Here is a 22,808-nt window from a genome sequence, read left to right as displayed (position 1 = left end):
AATCTGCACTCTTGCTGTTAAACTTCCCAGCAAATTCAAAGGCGCTCTCATCTCCCCTAGATCTGCCAGTGAACTTACTACAGGGACATGGTACTGCCTTTGATAATTTAACCCTTCCCCCAAATCAGGCTTTTCTCTATTTCAGGGTTAAAATTAGATTTTATCAAGCTGTCAAAGCTCTGGATTTTGGCATTATCTCCAAAAGAGTGTTAAAACATTCCCAAAGGATGAACCCTCTTGAACTAAGGAATCACTGAGGGGAAAGGAATGCAAGCAAGTCTAACGGGATCTGCAGCTTTCCCCTGATTTATTGTGCTTTCCTTTATGGGGGCTAAATGCTCATTCCATTGAGTTCAGTAAAGATGAGACACTCTCTGGAGATTGAGGCTTTCACCACGTGCGATCGGGTCATGCTTATCAAAACTCAAGTGTGCTCATCTCTAAGTTAGTAACCTCATTATTCGGTTAGTTTCAAAATGTTTATCCCAGCACATATTATATCACTCCAATATTTTTTCTTTTAGAGCTGAGATTCTTATCAGGCACCATTACAGCTTCTGATGAGCTTTTCAAAGTTTAAAGTACGTATTTTTTAAAGGCCAGAGGTTTACACCTCCCAATACAGGGTGGTCCAGGATAAATCAGACCCATTAAAAATTTAAGGGCTATGGTTGGTCTTTTTGTTAGTATTGTTGTTAGAAAAATAATTGCCCCAAATTACGGAAAGAATAAAAACAAAAACAAATATATATATATAAAACAAAATAATTCTAGGCTATATTTCGGTATGTTTCCTTTTAGGCTTTTTTAAAAAACATAAAATTTTAAATTCTTTTTTCCACTTAATCAAACTTTTTACCCCCATTTTGCCACAGAGAGTCTACTTCATAATCATAGCTTTTAGAAGTAGCTTTTGACAGGGACAGGTTTTAGCAAACAAACTTAGGCAGGAAATTTTTTAAAAGAAAAGGAAAGGAAAGAAAGAAATCTAGGTTATCACACATTTTTCCTTAAATTATTTTATCATTGAACTTTTTTTTATCGTTATGTTTCATATGTATTTCAGAGTATCACTGTTCAAGCAATACTGGATAATCTCTTGTGTGTACTTAAAGAGAAATCCTGAACTTTTTACAACCAAGCATCAATCTCAATTTTTCATATTTTTTCCTTAAAAATTAAAGCATACTGAGCAATGAAAATATAAATAAATAAAGCATCCGGTCACATGAAGGAACATGAACTTCTAGAATTCTGAGTTCTATAGGAAACCAGTTAGTTTGAATGTGTCCCCCAAGGTATAAAAAGGTTTTGTGGGTTCCAATACAAGGTGAGATCTTACAAAAACTTAATGAATGACACAATGCAGAAAGCCCATCCTGAGTTCCTCAAGCCCTCAAAATTCAAATGCAGCATTCCACTTGCTCCTCTTTAAAATTTAATAAAGAAAAATTAGGTGGTATGCTGGAAGATCTTGCAAATTGAGCAAAGATCAAAAGAACAGTTTTATGTTTGTATTTCCTTTACATGTGATATCCTCCCATATTAGAGAGGGAAAGAAAATATGCAAGAATACGAAGGGCAGTGTTTTTAATAAAACCTTGGCTGCTTTTCTGTAAGAATCAATGCAAGTAATTTTATCTCTTTAGGGGTCATTTTCAAAGCAAGGGGAAGAAATAAATTGACAGAATCCCATAAGGTACTTGGAAAATGTGCTCTTTTTATGCTTTATTTAACTCAGCTAGGGGGAAAAAAAAAGGAGTGAAAAGGCAAGATTTCACTAAGATCTAGTTCTGCTTTATATTACTTTTAGGAAGAAAGGAAAGAAAGAAGGAAAGGAGGGCGGGAAGAAACCCTCTCAAACCCCATACCCTGTATCATAGCATTTACAGGACTTTAAAAAGGGCAATAACATATTTCAGTTATTTTTCCAACTAAAATTTGATTAACTGTACAAGTCTTGAGTTATGGATTTCTTTAGTGAGGTAGGAAAATTACATTTATATTTTTCTGACATGATATGAAAACTTAAGCGAGAACAGAGACCCTGCTGTCAAGCTGGGCTGCCATTTGAGCTCTTGAGGAAGGAAATCCTTGAGAAAGGCTGAATGTTATAGTCTGCCCTCAGCCATTCAGCTGTGCTTTATTCCAAGGTGCATTTCTGCCTCATGTGTCATAATAACCAGTGAAACTTCTTGCCCCTTGGAGGGGCATATTTGGAAGATCGAGAGGAGAATGTACTTGGGCCACATTCTCTCCTAGGTCAGCTATTAATACAAGGCGAGCTGCCATAGAAACCGGAACAGGGCACATCTGACCAGTTCTGGGTTTTATTCTGAAGGCAGGATGTAGAACAGGCTTTCTGAAAGGGTCACTGAAGTTTGCAAAACTCTCTCTGCCCTGGACTGATTGAGTGAAACAGAGCCAACTCATAGTTTGAATTGGAAATCATGTGAAACTTTTTATGCCATTTTTAAAATTTCTCTTTTTAACTCCCTATCAGACATTGAGCAGAGGTTGCATCCAAGTCTGGAGCTGGTTTACAATCATATTGGAAGTAAAACTCAACGCAGCTCAATACAAGGTGAGAATCCAGGTGAACCGAAGTAAACATAGACTCTTTGTGAACCAAATCACCACAGTATGCCCCTCATCAAAAGTCTACTGGCTCTTAAGTAGTTCCCATAAATCCGAGTTGCATTGAAAGGATTTACTCCAAGCCTTCCACCAGCAGTTTGCACCCACATGCCTGAGATTCTGCTGTCTCTTAAATCTGCAAAACGTTATCTGCCTCACTGTGCACTAACTACTGTCCCAAACTGTATTCAATCCAGATGGGCGACTTTGCCACTTCCTGACTTTCCTTCTATTACAAATATGAATATTTTGAAACCAGGCAACTAGGAGACCAGTATCCCAACTGAATGGGAGGCATATATTATTTGGGGAAATCTTTCTAGTAGCCTCCCAGAAAATGAGGAAATTATACCCACCTGGTCCCCAGGATGTCTGAAACTTTCAACCCCTCAGAATGTGCACCTGATTACATGTACAAAAAGGCATCCCATGGGAGTGCCCAGGGTCATACACAATTCTCAGCAAACCAGCTTAATGTCCCCACTGTTCCCTCTCACTCATAAAAAGCAAATTTGAATATTAATTTGATATCACAGGAATACGTGATTATCACAGGAATAAGCTCTAATCTATTTTTTAAAATAATTTGCAAATGCTGACATGTTATTAGTAACAACAATTTATTGTGACAGCTGATCAGACATGCTGGTGTTTCAACCCTGATCTACTCAGACCACCACCATTCCCACAAGTACCTCCATCAGGGCTTTTATCAATTACATGGTGGCCAATTGGTTCATGTGTCTATCTCCTCCTCAGGGAAAAGGACCAAGTCTTGATCATCACTTTTTATAAATCAGTGCCCAGATTATAGTAAGGATTCAATAACAGTTATGAAAACCAAGGGAAAGGTACATTTACACCTTAAATGTCTCTAGAAGGACCCCCAAGAAACTTGTAACAGTGGTTGTCCTTAAGCAGAGGAACTGGGGAACTCAGGTGAGAAACTTGCTTTTCACTGTATTATTTTCTCCTAACTGAACTTTTCCTCCTGTATTTTGCATTTAAGTGAGTATATTAGAATAGACATTTATTATGCAAATAAACAAATAAATGAATAAACAAGTTGTATCCAGGAGCACAAAGTTGTCACTGGAATATTTTTAGCTGTACCAACTTAACGAGACTGGCTTTTCCCGACCCTGAGTTTCCAATCCTTCTAGTGACTCATGTTAAGTTGCATGCCAGGTCGAAAGAGTGCCGACACTGACTGGCTCAGTGTGTCCAGACATTCTTTGCCGAGGAGGAGACAAAGAACTGTCACGAAGGCTAGACTTTATTGTCCAAATTTGATTCATTCATCAGAAATAGAAATGCTCACTGCTTTTCTCAATGTCATTGGGTTGCCGGAGAAGTCATGACGCATTTTTGCAATGAAAAACATAGAAAAAATACATCATGACTTTTCCGACAACCCAATAGCTGTCATAGCTCGTCTGCAAAGAGGAACTATGGTTGCTTCTTTAGGATAAAGCTCTAATTCAAACTCAGGGAAAACTGGAATTATTTAGGACAAAAAAAAAACACACCATGTGTTTCATGTCCTTAGGTTTGTGTCTCCTTGTAGCCTCTGAGAGGCATTTTAATACAGTGAATCTAAGAGCACTTGCTTTGGGTCAGGCAGAAATTTCCTAACTACACTGGGCCTCAAAATCCTCAGCTGTACATAAACTGGGGACAATGGCATCTATTTGACAAGGCTACCATTATTTCTAAATTACCTAATGTTTTGAATATCCCTGGAACATAGTCCTCAAAAAGTAGTTGCTATTGTTTTTATCTTAAAATAGTCTCATAGCCCCTTTCACCCTTTAAATCAGCTGGGAATCAACACCAATCTTTGCTTTGAGACAAGCTTTGAGCCTTACCTAAGACTGCAAGTACACTATGCATTTAAGAATGTTTCCTCCCTCCTGTAATGAATATATTCAGAGTGTGATGTTTTCGACATGTCACTTCTATTGTCTATAGTGTAAAGATTGGCAATAAACTTGCTACTTCCGGTATTCACCATGGAACCTGTCTGCCTGTTACAATCCTCAATCAATCACCTTTGCTAGCATCACTTTTTGTCCAACCAGGTCAAGATTATACAGATTTTGAAGACTGCCCCAGTGCCGTTGGAACTTTGTCAGCCTTGTCATTTGGAGGGTAGGTAGAAAGACATCAGTGCTACAATCAGACTTTGTATCAGTCTGCCATGTCAAGAGAATTTTTAATGAGGTGTTTGTTTTTTTTCTGGAGTTGGGGGTAAGGGGGCAGAGACCAGACTTTTTGAAAACGCAATCCCCAAATTCCTGAATATTTGGCAAGTTTGCCAAGCGATGTCAGCTCCCCTCTTGCTAGTCTGGCTGCTGCTGTTGTCTAGGCCATCTGATGAGTTGTGGGCCGCCAGGGTCCCTGCCTTTCCCAGGGTGGAAGTGCGTGGCTCTCTCCACACTCCCTGTGCCAACAATGCCAAGAATCAGAAACAAGGGCCGTGAGTGTTAGCAGGCCTCGCATGAGTGGCAGCTTAGAGAGCCTTCATTGTGCTTGGTGCACCGAGAGCAGATTGTTATTCTGTAGGCATGAATTAGAGCCTGGGCAGCAGGCGCCATGCTCTCGCCCGCAGTGTCTTGCTACTGCTGGGGAGGAGAGGGGGTTGCCGTTCTACAGAATTTCTGCAGGGAAAGATCCAAGAATTGTCTCTGGAGGGCCCATCAGAAGGGAAAAGCATTTGTTTTCTGAATTCATAGCACCCTCAAATTCCATTAGTCTATTATTTTCCCCCACCTTTCCTACCTCCCCTGCTGCAAAATAAGATCATTTTATTAACCTCCCCACAAAGTATGATTATATTCTCACTGCTTCAATTTATCATCACTTGAAGATTTGTGCTTTGCATAAAGCTTTATTAAATAAAGATCTGAGTTGGAAACAGTTCTCCCCATTGTCTGTTCAATTGTCATTCAGATAATACTCCTGGCAGATAAGTTACTGTAGTTTTAGCCCACTTGCTGAAAGAATGAAGATAGCCTGTTTTTATAGAGCTTTCTCTGGACTAGAGATTTCTGAGACATCAATCCATGAAATGACTCCCTCTGTCCACTAGGTTTTGAAAATCCAGTTCCCTGTGCTTTCCCATTGGCATGAACTCATAACAACCAAATTCATGTAACAGACCTCAACTTCAGGGTCACCTATGACAAAATCATCCATTATACTGTGAGGTTAAATGATCACTGTTTTTAAAAAGTCTTCCTGATTTCTCTGCCAACAGAGATGTGCCAGCATTGGTATCACATTATTCTGGTGGTGGGATGCTGAATGGCTTTCAACAATCAGAAAATATATAAATACATCTGAGCAAATTGAATGGCAGGATGTGGCGATCAAAGAGGTCTGCAGAGACCGTTTTGGAGGAAATCTGTAAAGGACTCCACATATCACCTCCTCTACCGTACCCTTCCTCCTCTCCCTACCCCCAATCCCCAAAAGTGGAATTCTTCATTAGCTTTGAAGGAATGAGAAACATCAAGCGCAGCATCTGGGAGGGGGGTCTACAGCATTTCCCACTCCCCTTCTCCTCCCACTCACCTCCCTACTATTCTGAGCCTGGAGTATCAGACACCACAGGTATGGAAACTCTTCTCCCACTGATTCAGGCTCACTGTCATGGGTGGGGATAGCAGGGAAGTGTGCATGAATTTCTCTAAGCCCTTTTTCTGGTTCAAACAACAGGCAAAGGAAATGAAGGCATCTGTCTCGTGCACAAAGCGTAGACTATGATTCTCCTCTAAAACATGCGCCCACAAGTAGGCTATCATTATTTGAGGCAACCGGGAGTATAATTAAAAACCTTTCAGCACTACAGTCATATTTCCTGTCACAAGGACAAGATGACACACTGAGAACTGATCAGGCTTAACTCTGTCAGCAATGAAGGTAGAGAGGACATTGTATGAACATAATCCCTTGTGCACGTATATGTGTGTTGACAAAAATGAACATTCTTCCACCATTTTTGAAAAATATTACATGTTATTCAAATCATTTTTACAAGGAACAAAATTAAGGGGATGTAGAAACTTCTCACTCATGCATTCACAATAACATTTTTGGAATATATAATAGAGTGTAAGTATTTTTGGATGAATAAATGGTTTCCATAATTCCTTAATTCTACTTCTAAACTCATGTACATTAGTGGCCCTATATTTTAGAGTGATTGAAAATCAGCCTCGATCAAAGGGAATGTAATCATAAGGCTGCAGTAGATTTTATTCTTTTATTTTTCTTGCTCAGCATAAGAAAAATTAATATGAAGACTAGAAAAAGAAAACCTGTTTGTTTCATGTATTGCGGCTTTTGCTTAAGAAGACTGATGTTTGTTTTTGATGGCCTTCCCTCCGAAATAAGTTGGGTAAAGGTGTAGTCTTTTGACAAAACTCACTCACCAGAGCTCTGATGCCTGAGCTTGTGAAAAGAGAGCTAGATCACAGGTAGAAGATGACAGAACAATGTTAGTAGGGGTACCACAGAGTTCCAAAACTGCTCTCTTCCTCTGCTAGTCTAGAATCCAAATCTAGACCAACATGCTTTTGCTTGGAATGTCTGCTCTTCAAAGTATCAAAATAAGACCCAGAAAATCTAGTTTTAAAAACAAGTGAGCTAATCAAAGGTATGATTTATTCATCTGCTGCCAAAGCAAGGGGTAATAATGATTTCCCCCCTAGAGTATGAAAATGGCATATAATTTAAAAGGCCACTTATTTACCTCTTTTGTACTTTACCTAATTGCCAATGCCAAAATGGGGTAAATCCAGTAGCAATGGGAATACTGTTGTGAAATATTCACTGAGCATTCAGTATTTTACTAGTCAGAAATCGCTTTTTAAAAGCACGGTCCTTACCTTGAAGGAGTTCACCTAATCAAGGAGAAAAAAAATTGTTTGCTGGCTAAATGTGTGATTAATTGTAATGAATCACAGAGTCTGTCCTGAGCTCTGCCACTCTACCCTGGATAAATAGTTTAAATTTCCCCATGCCTCAATTTTCTTGTCTGTGAAATAGAACTAAGAATACCAGTCTTCCTCAGCTATTCACTGAGATTTAATTAATGTTTGAGATCCTCAGATGAAAGACTTTCTGGATGTGCAAAGGGCTATTACACAAACAATAAAACTGCATTTACACACAGCTGGGCATGATTCACGTGACAAGAGACAAATTCCTATCAACTCTGTATCCTGTCAAGACCAAGATATATGCGTATATCTGCTCCTTGACGGTGTAAGGCTCAGACTCTGTCCAATAGAAATATAATGTGACCTACATTTATAATTTTAAGTCCTCTAGTTGCCAAATTTAAAAAATAATGAGAAACCGGTAAAAATAATGTTAATAATATAGTTGATTAGCCTAATATATCCAAAATATCATTTTAACCTATAATCAGTGTAAGCAAGTATTAATGAGTTATTTTTATGTTCTTTTTTTTAAACAAAGTTGTTGAAATCTGTGTGTATTTTACACTCACAGTACATCATAATTCAGACTAGCCAAATTTCAAGTGCTTATTAGCCACATGTGGCTAGTGGCTCCCATGTCAGAGAGCTCAGGTCTAATAGCTCCCACAGCTCCAGGCGGTACGTGTTGTCCATCGATCCATATACCTCTGGTTTCTCTTAGGTAGATAGTTCAACACATATATACCCCATTTTATCCTCTGTACTGTGGGGCTTCAGAGTACATGATGCCAGAAAGTTCCTGCCTCCAGTAACACTCGGGGGATTAGCAAGATGGAGATGGAAGATGCTCCAGAGATAAAATAAAAAAATCTTTCCCACTTTTTCCATCCTCACAGAGGGGTATCTTGAGACATTTGGGCCAAGCTCCCTATGTTTTCTACCATTGCTGCCAGCACACACTTGGCATCCCACAGAGAAAACACAGAATCAGCATCACCCAAGTCTCCACTTAAAAACATTCAGTCAACTTTAAATGATTCCCAGTAAAGCTGATGAGAGTTTGAAGTACAAAACCTGTGTTGTGTTGTTTGTGTTTTGTTTTGTTTCATCTCTTTGGAGGGAGACTGTCCTCATTAGATTTTTGTTTGGTTAGTAGGTTGTTGTCCTTTCTCTTGTTTAAATCGAATTTCATCAAATTATTATGAACCTAAACTGTTGTTAATTTTAACCCTAAACTAATTTGCTTTAGACAAATCCTAACTCAAAAATGATTAAAAATATTCAAATCAATTTGAAATAGCCAAGCCACAATGTAATCTTACATAATAGCTTGCATAGTGCAAACTGCTCAAGAAAATACATGTATTTTGTGGACACATTGGCCATTTCAGTCTTCCCAGTGATCTTTGGGAAATGCTGACTTTTCTTTTTAATCTCCACATTTCATACTGAAACCATCCTGTCTCTATCTAAACTCTAGTTTTGATTTGCCCCAGGAATCTGTTTAGTACCCTACCCCAATATCATGCTCTGTGGACATCTTCACACAAACTGCTATGTGATCTTCAATCTTTCCAAACTGACCTCAGATCATAAGATATTTACTGAACATCTATTATGGGCAAAATAAGACACGACATGGTATTCTAATGTAAATATGATGCAGGATCTGCACTCAAGCTGAAAGGAGTAGTAAGAAACATACATTATTAGAGTGAAAGAAGGGCCAACCAATAGGAAAAATACAAATAATCCTTTATACAAGGGTGTTTTAGTCAGCTTGGGCTGCCATAACAAAACACACTGGATGGCTTAAACAACAACATTTATTTTCTCCCAGTTCAGGGAGCTAGAAGTCCCAGATCAAGGTCCACCAGGGTTTCTTTCTGATGAGAGCTCTCTTCTTGTCTTGTAGATGGCTGCCTTCTTGTTCTGTGTGCACATGGCCTTTCCTCGGTGCATGTGGAAGGAGAGAGAGAGAGAGAGAGAAAGAGAGAGAGAGAGCGCTCTGGTGTCTATTCTTACAAGGGCACTAATCCTATCAGACCAGTGCTTCATCCTCATGACCTCATCTAATCCTCATCACCTCTCAAAGACCCTGTCTCCAAATACCATCACCTTAGGGGTTAAAATGTCAACATACATATGAGTTTTGAAGGGATATAAACATTCAATCCATGACAAAGGGCCTCAGAGTAGAGAGACCCTACCCCATTGGGTTGATCGGCAAAGATTTTTATAATTGAAGTTGCACTTGAGATAACCATTAAGGCATCCTCCCTTTTGGGTACTAACAGAAGTCATGCACCAAGGGCCAAACAGATGGAATGATTTCCACATGTCAGTGCAGCTATTTCTGGTCAATGAGTCTGTTAGGCTGGCATTCAGCTCAGGTGGCCTTACCCCCTCCTTCCTGAGCTCCAGGCCTATATATCCATCTGCCTTCTGGACATCTCCACCTTTATAACCCATAGGTTTCTAAAAGTCACTATGTTCAAAACAGAATTTATTATCTTCCACCCCCAACCTGTTCTTGCTCCTGCCTTCCCAAACTTATTTAGAACCAACACCCTTCACTCAGTCATTCAAGCAAGATACCTCCTCCTTCATCACCCCGTACCTAATCAACTAAAAGTTCTGTCAAATCCACTCCTTATCTTTCTTTTTTTTTTTTTTTAAAGATTTTTATTGGGGAATTGGGGGGATGGGAACAGTGCTGGGGAATTGGGGGAAGGGGAACAGACTAGTTGCTGTCGTTTTGTTCTTCAATCTAGTTGTGGAGGATGTTGCTTCACTGGCCCAAGTTGGCACCATCATTGCGCTCTTCCCGGGGGAGGCAGATCAGTCGCCGGCTTCTGGATGGCCGCTCATGGCGGCTGCTGGCCGCTCACGCTGGCTGCTGGCTACACACGGTAGCCCATGGCAACCCACTGCCACAGGGACTGCAGCCTACGCCATCGCAGGCGACTCACAGCAGCCCAGCTCCAGGTTGAGCTGTTATTCAGCATCTTAGCTGTGGAGGGCAGTGTCACTGGCCCTCATATGTGGGATCCGAACCGGGGCCCTCTGGCGTCCCAAGCGAGTTCTTAACCATCGCGCCACTCGGCCGGCCCCACTCCTTATCTTTCTTATCCTCATTCCCTCCTCACAATTTCCAGTGCCTGTACCTTAGTTCACACCATCATTATCTTTTTTTGAACTACTGTAAGATAATAGTTGTTATATTGTATTAATAATATCTAACATATATTTAGAGTTTTCTATATGGCAGCCCCTGCCTTGAGCACTTGATAGGTATTCTATCCTTAAACTTCACAGTGATTATGACTTGCATTTTACAGATAAGGAAACCAGGTCAACAGAGAGGCTAAGGAACTTGCCCAAACACCCAACTCCTAAGTGATAGAATCAGGGGCTGAATCCCACCCAGCAGTCAGCACTCGCCCTCATCATGACCTTAAGGTACTCTGCCTTCTCAGCAGCGGACTCCCTCCTCCAGAGCTGCTCACTTTCCATCTTCCTCCATATTGTTGCCATAATGATCTGTCTAACACGCAAATCTGATGTTCCCATTTCCTGGTTTCTAATCCTTCAACAGCTTCCATTTCATATAAGATGAATTCGCTAGAAACCCAGGGCTACAGAGCTCTCCAGACTGCCACTCTGCCTTTTTCTCCAGCTTTTTCTACCACCCCTACCCCCACAACTCTTTTTACTCAAGCACTTCTAAAGACTTACTGTTCTCAGAATGTGACATTCCATTTCATGTCTCCAGATGACACACATACTATTCCCTCTTCACAGAATATCCTTCTTCATCAATTTTCCATATTCCTTCCCATTCAAACTGCTGTGCATTCTTTATATTCCAATTTGAACAGAGCTTCTCCTCAAGGAAGCAAGCTAGTTAAAAATCATTCACTGAGAATGAATTTCTGAATGATTACTTTGTCAAAAGACCAATTTACCAAATTGATCAAAAAGTTAAAAACTTTAAACCATTTAGGAAGTTTACAATAATTCATCTTGGATAGGATGGGTGCCACAGCTTTTGAAGATTTCTGTGAGGTTATAGTTGAGTGAATTAATTAATTCATCTCATCTCAGGACCCTGAACTACAGATTTTTCCTTTCTCTCTGTGGTTTCTGTACCCATGTCCGCACTTGACTGATGCAGTTATCTCTCCATGCAATAATCACTTCACATGGCTGAGATTCGTAGGAGATTGTAAGCTTCGTAAAAGTCTGGCTATGTATTTTTACCACTTGTCCCTACACCTAGCAGAGTGTGGAACATGGTAAAGTTTCATTAAACCTCTTATTAAGCTGAATCTTAACTAGTCAATCCATAATAAGCACATTTAGGTACTACTCCCTTTCATCCATAAGGAAAAGGTAAATTATTAATCAAGACAAAACATGCATTCTAGAAACTTAGAAATCATGGAATATACACATTCAGCCCTGCTCCTACCATTTTGGGGGCCCATATTTAGTACAAATAGAGGCCCACATACCTACCATATGCAAAATATTTTGAAATCATAAAATCAATCTAACAGATTATTAAACTAAATATATTCTATCTTTTTACCTTATAAAATATAGTAAAATGTAGCTTCAAAATTATCTGGAAAGCAGAATTGAATTTAGAATTCTCAAGTGTAGTGTGGGTATATCCATCCCCAGATCCTGTCTGGCCTTTGGTCCCTGGTCCATGACCTGCAGTCCACAACTCTTTCTACCTCTAGCTCAGTTCCACGCTGTGAAGTACCTGCTACACACACACACACACACACACACACACTCACATGGACATCCAGCCACCTGAGACAGCTGTCCCTTGGCTACATTTTGATGACACAACGATGCAGCCCACTCTCTCAGGAGGCTGGGCCTTAAGGGGGCTGAGGTCTTTCAGGCAAGGAATTCCTGGTCCCATGTAACTAGAATCCCCTTGGGTAACAGCCACTAAATATTGTGTTGGAAATGGAAAGGTATTCATGGTACATTAAATTTTAAAAGCAAGGTTTGAAGGTTTTAGGACATCTTATGATAACCTATTTGTGTGAAAAATTATATACATATATAAATGTACATAGAAAAAAACCTAAAGACGTATATATCAAATTTATTATGGTTGTTATATCTCCAGGTGGTGGGATCAGGTGTGATATTTTTCTTTTTACTTACTTGTATTTTATGTTTCCACTATAAATGTGCATTACTTATGTTATTTTTTAAATAATAAAAGTTGAAATAAAACACATAAAAAATAATGTACTTATAACTGGGATAATTTCTACACTGTTTAAGTGAAATCCGATATTTGTTAAACCCTCAGAAATTTAGTACTTCCTATCCAGGAGTAGTAGAGGATTTATAAAATTTACCAGAGAACTCACTAGCCAGTGAGGAAAATGCATGAAGCTATGGAGACACCCATATTTACAGGCATGTGCTCATGAGGCTATGAATGTATACATTTATACCGAGTCATATAAAAGGACTCAAAGTATACAGTGCATATGTGTTCATCCTGGTGCCCGAAACCCTGAGGACAGAGAGTGCTCTGTTCCCCATAGAGCCTGTCACTAGCTCACTGTCTGAACATGGGTAAACTGCTGTGAGCCTCAAACGGGAGAGTCAGGGTATAAAACTAGTCATTAGCAAGATGCTTACAGGGTCTCACAGAACAACCATCTCTCTGACTAGTATTGCTGCACTAACACGGAAGGGAAGGATATTATTTGTTAATATTCCAGGTAATTTTAAGGAGAGAGAGAGAGAGAGAGAGAGAGAGAGAGAGAGAGAGAGTGAGTGTGTGTGTGTGTGTGTGTGTGTGTGTGTACACCACATACTACATACACATGCAAATTGCAAATGGAATCTGGATGCTTATATGCATGGCATTTCAATAAACTTAGATATTGTTGGAGTTTTTTCCATAGAAAGCAAACTTCTGCCTAGAGATAGAATCAGAATAATCATCATATATATTCCAATGATCTCAGTGAATAACAAATTGACCCAAATATTCTCTTAAAGTGTTCAAGCTATAAATTAATTCTAAACTAAGTTTCTCTGGACTCATTTTTAATAGTTAGTTTTTAATTAACATTTCCTGCCATATTTGTAATAAATAAGTGTTACATATAAACAAGAATGTGACATTTCTATGTTCAAGGGTTTCCATCTAGACCATAAATATTCACTCCAGGATAAATGTCTGGGGGTGAAGGGAAGTCTGTTCCCAAAAGAACTGCTTATTTTCTCCACATTCTGAAAAATTGATCTGCTCAAAAACAAGAAAGTATTGCACATCAGAAGGTTATCAATTTTATTTCTCACAATACTAAAATAAAAATACAATTGCCTTTATGAGCCACACAAATAGCAGGTGAGAAATCAAAGAAACATTCTGTAGTGAAAGAGAATTAAAAACATTGAACACATTGCCATAACATGCCACATTCACACTCAAATTCTTATATTTATTCATTATATTACCTGCCTAGGCAGCTCTCTACTGACTGTAGGGATGAATTCCAAAAGCTGAGCATTTGGATGTTGAAACACACATATAATTGGGATCAATATTAGATTTGGTAGTTCGGCTTACAAGAGAAGCCTACCCCTAACCTCTAACAGAATGGGTTAGCCTTGGAAACTCGTCACTTTTGATAATATTGTTACCATGGAGAAATGCATTCCAAAACACAGCTCAGGAAGTCATTTAACCAGCCTCCCTCTACACTTTTCCTGCACTTTTAAACACAAGAAGACCGGATCATGAAGGCTGAGGGAGTTCGGGCACTCCAGGGTTAGAGGTAGTCTGTCTCCCTCTGTTTGCTAGTATTTTTTGTTTTTATGAACTGTGTTTTGTTTTTCTAATTATAAAAGAAATGTATGCCTGCTGCTATAAAAATTAATAGTGCAGAATTTAGAACTTAAGAAGTGAACATCTCCCATTATTCTATTCTTAAGTTCTACCCACTACTAACAGTTTGTTTGGTGCATGGTCTTCTTATGTTTTTTATGTGTTTGTTTATGAATGTTGGTATGTTTCATTTTTTAAAAATTTATGATATCATATATAGTATTCTTCCAAAAAGCACATGAAAAAAATTCAACATCATTAGTCCTTAGGGAAATGCAAATCAAAATCACTTCACTCCCACTATAATGGCTATCATCAAAAAGGCAGAAAATGACAAGTACTAGTGAGGATACGGAGAAGTTAGAACACTTATACACTGCTGGTGGGAATGTAAATGGGTTCATCCTATGTGGAAAATAGTCTGACAGTTCCTCAAAAGGTTGAAATAAAATTGCCATATGACCCAGAAATCCCATCTCTAAATTATACCCAAGAAAAATGAAAATATATGTCCACACAAAATTTGTACACAATGTTCACAGGGGAATTATTCATAATAGCCAAAAGATGGAAACAACCCAAATGTCCACCAACTGATAAATATATAAGTAAAATGTGATATATACATATAATGGAGTATTATTTGACAATAAAAAGAAATGAAGTACTGATATACACTACAACATGAAGAGCTCTTTAAAACATTACCATAAAATGCTAGACAGAAAAGGCTGCATATTATATGAGTCCATTTATATGAAATGTCCAGAATAGGCAAATCTATACAGAAAGAAAGTAGAGAGTAATGATTACCAGGGGCTGGAGGAAGAAGAAAGAAGAGTGAAAGCATAATACGTAAAGGGTTGTTTTTTTTTTTGCAGGAGGGGAGGGGTGATGAAAATGATCTAAATTTAGATAGTAGTAATTTACAACTCTGTGAATATACTAAAAAAGTCTCTGAATTGGATACTTTAAAAAGGTAAATTTTACTATGTGAATTATACATCATTTATATAGATAGATAGATAGATAGATAGATAGATAGATAGATAGATAGATATATCAGCTGTGTGACCTTAGGTTTTTAATCTGAGTCTTTATTTCTTATCTTTCTAGGGTTCTATGAGGGTTTATTTATATATATATATATAAAAATTTAATAAATATTGATATATAATCACTATTATATACATAATCACTGATATATGCATATGACTATTTTAAGTGATATATATCTACATTTATATATATCAGTGAACACCGTGCCTAGCACAGAGCAAGCCCTCTGATAACAGTAACTATTGTATTACATTTTTTTATGCTACTGCAAACCTCATTTTCCATGTTTTTTTAATGTCTTGTCTCGATGCAAAATAGCTAGATTCTCATCCATATAATTCTTCACCTTATATTTGAAAATCATAATTACTATGCTACTCCACAGTTCACCTCTCTTCTTGATGAAAAAAAACAGATTTACACCTACCTGATTGGTGATTTTACATTTATCTGCTTGATTTCATTAATGTGTGTCCTGTACTAAAACATTCCAAGAAGGCAGGGCCCATGCCTGGTTTTGCTCAACCCTGAATCATCAGTTCGAGCCCAGGGCCAGACACAGAGTTAGAGCTCAAGAAACACTTGTTTGATGAATAGATGAATAGATATTATACCTGCTCAGTGAGTGGCCTTCCTGTAAATAGGTGGTTCTCAGAAAGGGATGGGGTGTGGAGAGAAGGCAGGTTGTCATACAGGATACAGGTTGTCATGTCTGAATCACCTGGGGTAATTTTTTTTTAAAGTTACCTGACACCTTCTCCCCAGGGCACACCATACCAGAACTTACAATGTGCTACTTCAGAGGCAGAAGGTCCTCTTCACCCAAAATACACCTCATTCAACCAATCACTAGTTACAGGGATTTCTTTACTAGGACACAAAACCTGTCAAACATAATCAGAGATAAAGGCTAAGGTACAAATACCTTCAGCCAGTGTGATAACGATAGAAACACCACAGACTAGACCAGGAGTCAACAAAGCTGGCCTTTAGACCTGACTTAGCTTTAGATATGGGTATATGACAGGAAGGGAAGCTTGTCATAAGTACACAGGCTGCTGGGTGTCCACAGAAGGTGTGGAGAAGCAGGAAGAAGCAAAAACAGGACGAGGTGTTTAAGGCTTCGTCTTCATAATTTTGCTAGCATCAAGCCTACCTTCTTTTGGACCCATCTGCCTTCTGCTCTCAAGGTCAAACGCCCATACATCATATTGCCCAGGTTTAAGTCCTGCATTGCCAATCAGGATCTGATCACTGGCCCACCCAGTGATGTTTCCAGATGTAAGCTGGGAGGATAGTTTCTTGTCTACTGTGTGCTACCTTCATTCTTATTTCCCAGCATGTGTAAATTGTTTTTTAACTGAGCTCTAATTGTTAGCTCATGTTCACTTTGATCCAGCCTGATTCCCAAGATTTGCTATATTTAAACTATTTTTAACTTCTAAACTATAAAATACAACACATACAGTACATAGAATACAAATGTACAGTTCAATGAATTATTATAAACTCAGCATCTGTGTAACTAATACACAGCTTATATTACACATTACATACATATATACATTATACATGTGTAAAATGTTACATGAACTTTATTGTACGTAAGTTAAACCTCAATAGGAATGATTTTCTTTAAAAAAAAAGAAATGATATATTGTGAACACCTCTGAAAGTCCCCACCCATGGCCCCTTTCCAATTACAACTCCTACATTCCTCCCGAAAGAAACCATTATTCTGACTTTTATGGTATTCACTTTTCTTGCTTTTTTAAATGAATTTACCTCCTAACAAGGTATCCCTAAAAATGTAGTGTAATTTTATCTGCTTTTGAACTTTCTACAAATAGAATCTTACAATATACATTCCTTTGTGCTGGATCTCTTCCACACAACCTTGTTTTTAAGATTCATCCACATTATTTCTTGTAGATATGTTTTGGTGAGTTTTATTTATCTGTAGTATTCTAGTGAATGAATGTTTCATAATTTGTTTGCACATTCTACTGTTGATGGATACTTGGGTTGTTTCCAGTTTCAGGCTACTATGAGTAATACTGCTATGAACATTCATTTGGTGTCTTTTGATATACATGTGTACCTATTTCTGTTGTCTGTATGTCTAAGACTATGATTCTGATAACTTATCTGGTGGTATATGTATCTTTACCTTTATTAGATGATGTCAGACTACTTTCAGAAATGACTACCAACTTACATTCTGACCAGCAGTGTTTGAGAATTCCCAGTACCTGGTACTGTCAGGATTTTTCATTTTAGCTGATCGGTAAGAAGTAGAATCCTATCATGATTTTAATATGCATTCCTACCCCATTTTGGGGGTACACTTTCTTTTCTAGTATTTGTTCTTCCTTAATATTTTTCTGATGATTTCTTTCCTCCCTACCAGCATGAATTCATTATCTATTGCTGCGTAGCAAATTGTATCAAAAATTAGTGGCTCAAAACAATAAATGTTTATTATCTCGCATGCTCATTTTGTAGGTCAGGCACCCAGGAGTGCCTTAGGTGGGTGGTTCTGGCTCAGGATCCCTCATGAGGCTGCAGTCAAGGTGTCTACCAGAGCAGCAGTCATCTGAACGCTTATCTGAGGCTGGAGGACTCACTTCTAAGGTGGCTCATTCATTAACCTTCCAAGTCAGTGCTGGCCATTGGCAGAGAGAAGCCTCTGTTCCTCTCCACAGGGAGCCTCCATAAGCTTGCTTGAGTGTCTTCATGACATGGCAGCTGACTTCCCCCAAAGTGAGTGATCCAAGAGAGAGAGCAAAGAGGAAATCACTATGCTTTTTATGACCTGGTCTTGGAGTCACTTTTGCCATTTTCTATTCAGTAGGAGAGAGGCACTAAGTATAGTCTACACACAAAGAGAGAAGAATTAGTCTCCATTTCTTGAAGGACAGTATACGAAAGAACTTGTGGACGTTTTAAAACTACCAAACAACACAGTTCAAAATCTCTTGATTTTCACCATTTAGCAATCACCAAAGTAATCACTATTTCAGGCATCAATAGTTAAAATGGCTGGGCAAAAGTTTGATTTAAAAAACGAAACAAAACAGGAAATGTGCTTATTCTCAAAATATCTTCTCACAAAATACTTACTAGTTACACCGGGAATCATATTAACTTTATGGTGGAAAAACTTAGCAAACACTACTGTAACCAAGTTATCAAAATTAACATTAACAAATGAGACATATCATGTGACTTCCAATTTGATGCACTAAGGACACATGACATTATTTTTGTAGTATTCTTGCCAAAACTGCATAACTTAAATTTAATTATGGGGAAACATCAGATAAGCTAAACTGAAGTTGACGAACATTCTACAAAAGAGCTGGGTGGTACTCTTCGATAGTATCAAGGTTATGAAAAACAATGACATGTTGAGAAATTGTCCCAGATTGAAGGAGATTAAGGAGACATAACTGAAAACAAGGTATGAGTCTTGGACCAGAAGAAATACACTAATCAGGCAACTGGTGAAATTTGAATAAGGTTAGAAAACTAGTTTAAAGTGTTGTATCAATGTTAATATCCTGATTTTAATAATTGTACTGTTGAGCCAGCCAAGTGGCGCATTGGTTAAGAGCTGACTTGGGATGCCAGAGGGTCTCGGTTCGGATCCCACATATGAGGGCCAGTAACACTGCCCTCTACAGCTAAGATGCTGAACAACAGCTCAACCTGAAGCTGGGTTGCTGTGAGTCGCAGGTGACGGTGTAGGCTGCAGCCCCTGCTGCAGTGGGTTGCCATGGGCTACCATGTGTAGCCAGCAGCCAAGAAGCCGGTGACTGATCTGCTTCACCCGGGAAGAGCGCAATGATGGTGCCAACTTGGGCCACTGAAGCAACGTCCTCCACAACTAGACTGAAGAACAAAAAGACAGCAACTTGTCTGTTTCCCTTCCCCCGATTCCCCAATAAAAATCTTTTATAAAATTAAATAAATAAATAAATAATTGTACTGTTAATTATACAAAACATTAACATTTAAGGAAGCTGAGTGAAAAGTATATAGGAATTCCCAGTACAAGCTTTGCAACTTTTTTGTAAATCTGAAGTCATTTCAAATGATAACAAAAAATAAAAATTATTATAAAAATATGTCTTGATTAAAGAATCAATGAAAAAAAATGAGTGATATAGTCACATCAGAAGCTCACCAGTCTCTTACAGGAGTAGCTACTGAGAACTACAGTAGTTTCCTATATGGCCTCCATCCCTCCCGGCTTCTAGTTCTACTAGGCCCTTCTAGTGAAACCTACAATAGCTATCTATCTAATACACATCTTGTCAATCTCTTTCTTACACCCCATCAATGGCTTTTCATGTGTTAGAATAAATCCATCTTCCCTAGCAAAGAATCCTCACATGAACCCTTGGCCATAACTGTATGAAATTGAACATATTCCCTAAGACGTGCCATGGGTCTTCCACCTCCAGGTCTTTGCATGTGTTCTTCCCTCCTTTTTGCTGGAAAAGTACTGACTTTTCTTGGAGATTAATCTTCAAATGTCAATTTGTAAAGCTTTTTTGAAACTTGTTCTCTCCAAATAGAGTTAATTGTTCTAGCTGCATAGTTGGCATTTGGTAAGGGGTCTCCTTTGCAACATCTGTTATATTGTGTTGTAAGTAGGTGGGTGCTTATATACGAGTATACAGAGGGTGCCCAAAAAATGTATACACATTTTAAGAAAGGAAAAAACAATTAAAATTGTAATACTCAATATATACAGATAACAAAAAATGAATACAGTCATGTTTGACTTCTGCAATTACAAGAGGTGCTCAAAGTGGTTACCATCAGTGTCCAGACACTTCTGATTATGGCGAACTACTGCTTTAGCAATGTTGACCAAAATGTCCACTTCTATACATTTTTTTTTGGCACCCTGGGTATGTTGTTATTGCTGTTGCTCTGAGTACTGTTAGCTTCTAGAGTGCAAAATCTAAACTGTATCCCTTTTCAGCACCTGGCACAGGAACAAAAAATGGTAAGCATAGTATTTATTGCTATGTGAAAAAATACCCCCCAAAACTAACAGCTTAAAGCAACAAATATTTATTATCTCATACAGTTTCTGAGGATCAACAGCCCAAGAGCAGCTTAGATGTGTAGGTTTGGCAGAGTCTTATAAGGTGCAAATCAAGGTGTCAGACAGGGCTGCTGTTATCAAAAGGTTTGACTGGGGATGTTGAATCTGCTTCCAAGATGGCTTACTCATGTACCTGTTGACAAAAGGCCTCAATTGTTCTTCGGCGGTAGGCAGAGGGCCTCAGTTCCTCACCACATGGGTCTCCCCATAAGTCACTGACTGTCCTCATGACATGGCAGCTGGCTTCCTCCAGAGCAAGTGGTCCAAGAGAGGAAGCAAGGCAAAAGTCACAATAGTCTTTATAATCTATCTCAGAAGTGACATGCCATCGCTTTTACATAGTCTATTGGTCACACAGAATGACCCTGGTAAATGTGGAAGGGCACTACACAGGGCATACATGCCAAGAGGCAGGGATCATTAAGAGCCATCTTAGAGCCTGATAACCATAGTAGACATGTAGTCAATATCTAAATAGATGAACGAATGAATGAAGCGAACTCATCTGATCTATATCTCAAAACACTTAGTGATCAAAGAGCCAAAATGCATTCGTTGTCTTAAGGCAGTCTTGGCTATAATAAAGTCATCCCTGGACACTGATTAGGACCACGAACAGTGCTTCAGAGAAGTTCCTATCCATTCTTCTCCCACTCCCTGAATAGAAGAGCCTTGTCATTTTTCAGGGATACAAACTCAGACCAGGGAAGATGGTGTGGTTGACTTGAGGTCACTCAGGAGGTCTGATAACCCAGGAGCAGACCCCTTTTTCAATGAGAATTACCAGAGTGAGTTACAGATAAGCACACCTTCTGGTTGCTGAGTTTTCCCCTGTCTTCATTAAAGGGAGATTCATAGATCCACGGGATGACCAGCTCATAGAACTGTTAAGATTTTTCATTTCTAATTTTGGGATGAGACTTCCTCACTGCATCCTAATCTCTGGTATAACAGCAGAGCAAAGAACTGGCTCAGTGCAGATTTTTACAGAAGGCTCTCCCATCACCTAATAGCTGTGCACATGGCTTTATACCTTCATCTTGTCTTTTTGTCTCACACTAGTTCTCTGTATGAACTATCCTTTCCTTAACGTCTAACATCAACCTATTAGAATTCCACCAGCTCTTCTAGTTCCAGCCAACTGTCTGCTCCTTCGAGAAGTTTCCCTGATCATTCCACCTGGAGAATTTGCTTCCTTATTAGACCAACCCTATATCCCAATTTGTTTCACCCTTATAGCATTTGAGTTTGCTTTTTAAGTATTTAGACACAGGCAGCTCATGTCATGCATATTTTTATTCTCTGCTCCCCCAAAATAAATATTTCTTAACTGAATAAGTAGATAACATTTGATTTTTTTAAATAACATAACATCTTAAAAGGGCTCTTTACCTTGAAAACGCTAAAATACTTACTTTTATAATACTCAAACTATTTTTCAATCTTTAGCTTGTTTTATAGTTTGTTTTTTGTTGTGATTTCAGAGTTTTAAAATTATTACACTCTTGAAGACAAGACACCGATACTGTAAAATTAACAGGCTACACATATGCAGTGTTGATATGCTTCTCCTTTAATAAAATCAAATTCATTAATCACATTCATTTCTGAAGCCCTTTGAAAATGTGTGTCATGCTTATGGGTGGCCACATTCCAGAGAACTGAATACGCGCTATGAAATGAAAGGAGGCTTGGGGGTGGGGAGGAAACCCTTACAAGGCAAGAGGGCTGAGCGTGTGCACAGCTCTGTACTAAACGAAGGAGAGCAGAGAAGTGCAATTTTGGAAATATCGAGGAGGATGAAAAGAGAAAGGGTCCTAATAAGGGAGAGAGGATTGTCTGACCACGTTCAGGAGATCACCCAGAATCCACAAACGGAGAGGGTCAGCTCCAGGAAGGACATGTCTTAATCAGAGCGCTGCTAACTTCCAGGGCCCTCCTGGTGTCTTTTTATCAGGCCCACCTTTTGGGGATACCCAGACCTCGATATCACTCCTCACACTCAGTGACTTCTGAGATCCCAGCCCTTTACCTGACATATATTCTGGCACCTGCATCAGAATTCTGTCCCTGGCTTTCTGAGAGGTAATGTGTTATGGAGGAGTCCAACAGACCTGGAAGAATCCTGGTTCTGCTGGTTAGAATCTGGCAAGTTACCCCA

This window comes from Hipposideros armiger, unplaced genomic scaffold, assembly GCF_001890085.2.
Source record: "Hipposideros armiger isolate ML-2016 unplaced genomic scaffold, ASM189008v1 scaffold_344, whole genome shotgun sequence".
Classification (NCBI taxonomy): domain Eukaryota; kingdom Metazoa; phylum Chordata; class Mammalia; order Chiroptera; family Hipposideridae; genus Hipposideros; species Hipposideros armiger.
Note: the sequence above shows the minus strand (reverse complement) of the source record.